Genomic DNA, 5,013 nt, shown 5'->3' with positions numbered 1-5,013 from the left:
CTGAGTAGGTGTTTGTCCTTGTGGTTGAGGTGTGTTTCTTGTAAACAGCAGAATGTTGGATCCTGTTTTCGTATCCAATCTCTTAGTCTTTGCCTTTTTATGGGTGAGTTGAGTCCATTGACATTAAGTGATATTAATGACCAGTGGTTGTTAACTCAGGTCACTTTTTTAGTAGTAGATTTTGTGTGTTTCCCTTCTTTGAGTTGCGCTGGGGAAGGGTCTCTAGATGTCTGAGTTATTGTGGTCATTGTTGGACTCCTTGGTTAGTGATTTTCCTTCTATTACTTTCTGTAAGGCTGGATTTGTGGCTACGTATTGTTTAAATTTGTTTTTATCCTGGAAAATTTTGTTTTATCCATTTATAGTGAACGAAAGCTTGGCTGGGTATAGTAGTCTGGGCTTGCATCCATGGTCTCTTAGTTTCTGTAGTACATCTATCCAGGACCTTCTGGCTTTCATGGTTTCCATAGAGAAGTCAGGTGTAAGTCTGATAGGTTTACCTTTATAAGTAACTTGGCCTTTTTCCTTTGCAGCTCTTAATATTCTTTCTTTATTCTGTATGTTTTGTGTTTGATTATTATATTGCAAGGGGATTTTTTTTTGTTTATTTTTTTTGATCCAGCCTATTTGGTGTTCTGTATGCTTCTTGAACCTTCATAGGTATATCTTTCTTTAGGTTGGGTAAGTTTTATTCTATAGTTTATTAAGTATATTTTCTGGACTGTTGAGCTGCGCTTCTTCTCCTTCTTCTACTCCTATTATTCTTAGGTTTGGTCTTTTTATTGTGTCCCATATTTCCTGAATGTTTTGTGATGAGAGTTTGTTGGCCTTGCTGTTTTCTTTGTTCAGCGTGTTTATTTTCTCTATGGTATCTTCAGAATCTGAGATTCTTTCTTCTATTTCTTGTATTCTGTTAGTTATTCTTGTTTCTCTAGTCTCTATTCGCTTACCTAGATTTTCCATGTCCAGCCGGCCTTCTGTTTGTGTTTTCTTCTTTGCCTCCATTTCAGTTTTTAAGTCTTGAACTGTTTCCATTATCTGTTTGATTGTTTTTCCTTGGTTTCCTAGGGTATCACTCACTGATTTACTCAGTTCTTCAAACTTTCTGTTATACTCTCATCCATTTCTATAAGGGCATTTTTACATGCTGTTTAAGGGCGTCAATCACTTTCATAAAGTCAATTTTTTTCTGCTTCTTCATGATTAAGGTGTTCATGACATCCTGTTGTGAGGTCACTGGATTTTGGTGGTTTCATATTGTTTTTCAGATTGTTGGGTGAAATCTTGCTTTGGCACCTGCCCATCTCTTCCTCCGAATGCTCTCCTATGGATCTTCTTTTACAGGACCTGGTCTCCTTGCCTACTGATGTACCTTCTCAGTGATGGCACTCCCCAGTGATGGCTCTCCTGGTGCTCCAGTGATGTCTCTCCTGGTGCCAATATCAGATCTCTGTGCCCAATGATGGCTCTCCTGGTACTGAGATTAGCTCTCCGTGCTGGTTGGGTAGTTCATAAACAAAGCACCTACCTTGCTTGGTGCAGGCAGGCCAGTGTAACAAAGGGACTCCTGTCCACCTGCTTGCCCTGAGGATTCCCCCCCCCAGCACCCAGACAGGCTGAGCTGGGTGGTGTTATGTGCCCCAAAAGGGAAGGGGGCAGAAAGGAAGAGGGTTCTGGATGCAAGCTGGGTGGGATAGGAAGAGAGAGGCAGTATGCGGGGAGTAGAGTCCCTGCAGGGAGCCCAGGAAGTATAGGGGTGGATGAGGAACTCCTGAGTTCCCTGTCCTGGGCTGCTGCCACAGGTCACAAACTCACCCCAATGATGGCTCTCCTGGTGTCGAGATCAGATCTCCATGCTGGTTGGTAGTTCGTAAACAAAGCACCTACCTTGCTTGGTGCAGGCAGGCCAGTGAAACAAAGGAACTCCCGCCCGCCTGCTTGCCCTGAGGATTTGCCCCCAGTGCCCAGACAGGCTGAGCAGGGCAGTGTTATGTGCCCAAAAAGGGAAGGGGACAGAAGGGAGGAGGGATCTGGATGCAAGCTGGGTGGGATAGGAAGAGAGAGGCAGTATGCGGGGAGTAGAGTCCCTGCAGGGAGCCCAGGAAGTATGGGGGGGGGATGAGGAACTTCTGAGTTCCCTGTCTCGGGCTGCTGTTGCGGGTCAGAAACTCACCCCAATGATGGCTCTCCTGGTGCAGAGATCAGATCTCCGTGTTGGTTGGGTAATTCGTAAACAAAGCGCCTACCTTGCTTGGTGAAGGCAGGCCAGTGAAACAAAGGAACTGTGAAGTAATTTTTTGAAGTTGTTTACGGTGATCTTTTAGGAGGGCATGGTCTATCATACCATATTGGGATAGAAGCAATCCGCAGGGTCTCATCTTTTGTGAAAACAAAAGAGAACCTCTTTTTAAAAGCTTCATATCCTTAGACCCAAATCCTGAAGTCAAGATACCTTTAGAACATATATCTTGGTTTAGTTTAGCAGACCACACAATGAAATGTCTCCCTGTATTTAGCTTCTTTACAGTCAAAAATTTAAAGAAAACACCAGGCTCTCTGTGAAATTTTTATTTTTATGTGGCTTATTTTTTTATTTTTTTAATCTACAACTATTTGTACATTGTCTCTTTAAAGACTTTACCCCCTTTTAAGGCATTAACTTTATTTTAAGGCATTAACTTTATTTTTTGTATTTTTTCTCTCTCCCAAGCCCATATATACCCATAAAATACTGTGACCCATTTTGAGGTCTTTTATGTCTGAATCTGTCCTATTGTATTGTCTTTAATTTTTTACTGTCATGAAGAGCTTTTAAAATGCTAAACTCTTAAGAATCTAAGCTGTGACAATCCCAGGTCAAATACATGTACTGCCTGCTTTTCTTACCGAGTCCAACATGGCAGAGATGCTTGTGCCTCTTAGCCGTGCGTACTGCACCACTAGCATGGCGGAGCTGCTCTTGTCTCAGAGCCATTTGGTGTTCCTGAGCCACGTGCAATTTTAGGCACACAGTGAGTCCACATTGCCATCAAGTAAGCCATAGCATTTTACTCACAAAACCCCATTTAAATGCTCTGTCTCCCGCAGGAGCCAGACAGTGATCACGATGGCAGTAAAGCTCAGAAACTGGTATTTTTGTTTTTTTGGAAAGTGTTAGCATTTAATTGGCCTCCCTGAGTGGCTTCAAGCCACCAGAACACAGGTACCTCCAACATCATTTATCTTCTCTTCAGCTCTTCTGCTGAAAAATTTGTCTTTCAGATGACAGGCTGCTTAAGGAGCTTTCCCTTCCCCAGAACTTTGCAGTAGCCCAATCACACGACATCAATGATGGGAGCAACTCCAGTCTTGTTCTTGGCAGCGTTGACCTGGGTCTGCTCACTGACCAGCCTCCACAGTTTATCCAGGTTGACAGTCGGGCAGAAGCTCTGCTTCCTCTTTAAGTGGTAATGGCTCATCCCAACTTTCCTGAAGTAACCTGGATGATATTTGCCGAAGTTGATCCTGTGATGATGCATGCCTCCAGTGTTCCCGCATCCTCCTGGATGCTTGTGGTATTTACCGATGCGGCCATGGCCGTGGCTCATGTGGCCCCGGAGTTTCTGGGTCTTCCTCAGTCTGGATGGCATGGCAGTGGCAGAAAGGAAAGAGGGAGGAACCAGCGGAGTATCACGAGGTAGCAAGTGTAGGGGCAGGACAAATGCCTCAGAAACTGGTATTTTAAAACCGCCACTTTCCAGTAGACCTGATCCCGTTGCCTACCCAGGCTGGAAGGGCTGAGCCAGGGACATGGTCTCAGCTACCTTATTCCCAACCCTGAGTGGGCACACAAACATCTAAACCCATGAATGCTCCATAGCCAGAGATTGCACCAGTGGCAGGGCCCAGGAAGCCTCATTTTAAAATGGTGTGGCTTTTTTTTTTTTTTGCTGTTATTGTTGAATCAGGAAATCTCTCTACAGCATGCTCTAGAAAACAGCAAAATGCTGTGTTAAACTCTCTTTCCCTTTAAAGCCCTCTCATATTTTTAAGTGGATTTATCCCCACATTGGGAACCACTCTGTAGTATGAGGAGTGGGCTGCCCAGCTCCTGGCCACCTGGCTAGCTTAGCCCCTGAAATAACTACAAAGAAATTGTATTCATTTAAACACTGCCTGGCCCATTGTCTCCAGCCCCTTATTGGCTAACTCTCACATATTGATTTAACACATCTCCATTAATGTGTATCACCACTTGACTGTGGCTTACTGACAAGAGTCTAACCCACATCCATCTCGAAGAGGAGTGCCATGGCATCTGCCATACTGCCTTCTTCCTCCTAAAATTCTGTTCTATCTCCTCTTCCCACCTAAGGGCTGCCCAATCAAAAGACCAAGGCAGCTTCTTTATTCAAACAATAAAAGCAACACAAATATAAAACAACCTCCGACACCACTGACAGACCATTTTCAGGACTAGACAAGCAGGATACCAGAAAAATAAACCACCAAACCTTGCCAAGACAGGGTAAGACAGTTTTGTAATTTTCCCTGTCTCTGAAAAAAATACCTAAAAAATAACTTCAGGAGAATGTTTGAATATCTTAAAGAGGAAATAAATTCCCTCAAAGAAATGGAAGAAAAGACAAACAAAAAATTGGAATACATCAGCAAACCCCTTAAAGAAAACCAAGAAAAAGCAATCAAACATATGAAAGAAATTATTCAAGACTTGAAAACTAAAATAGAGACAATAAGGAATACACAAGCCGGGGGAATTATAGAAACAGAAATTATGAAAAAAACATTCAGGAACCACAAATGCAAGCATGAACAGCAGAATACAAGAGATGGAAGAGAGAATCTCAAGCACTGAAGATACAATAGAGGAAACAGACTTATCAGTCAAAAACATTAAATCTAACAAAAGCTTAACCTCAAATAGCCAGGAAATATGGGACACCTACACAAAATACTAGAAGAAAAACTTCAACCCAAGGAAGTTGGCTACATCAACAAAAACACAGAGAATTG

The 5,013-nt window shown here is 42.9% G+C and overlaps 1 pseudogene; it reads right to left on the bottom strand.

The window, feature by feature from the left end:
- Nucleotides 1-3,183: 3,183 nt before the first annotated feature.
- On the bottom strand, nucleotides 3,184-3,629 carry LOC130865784 (60S ribosomal protein L27a-like; annotated as a pseudogene).
- Between the last annotated feature and the right edge of the window lie 1,384 nt (nucleotides 3,630-5,013).

This window comes from Chionomys nivalis, chromosome 24 (genome assembly GCF_950005125.1).
Source record: "Chionomys nivalis chromosome 24, mChiNiv1.1, whole genome shotgun sequence".
Classification (NCBI taxonomy): Eukaryota; Metazoa; Chordata; class Mammalia; order Rodentia; family Cricetidae; genus Chionomys; species Chionomys nivalis.
Note: the sequence above shows the minus strand (reverse complement) of the source record. Positions and strands in the feature narration are given on the sequence as shown.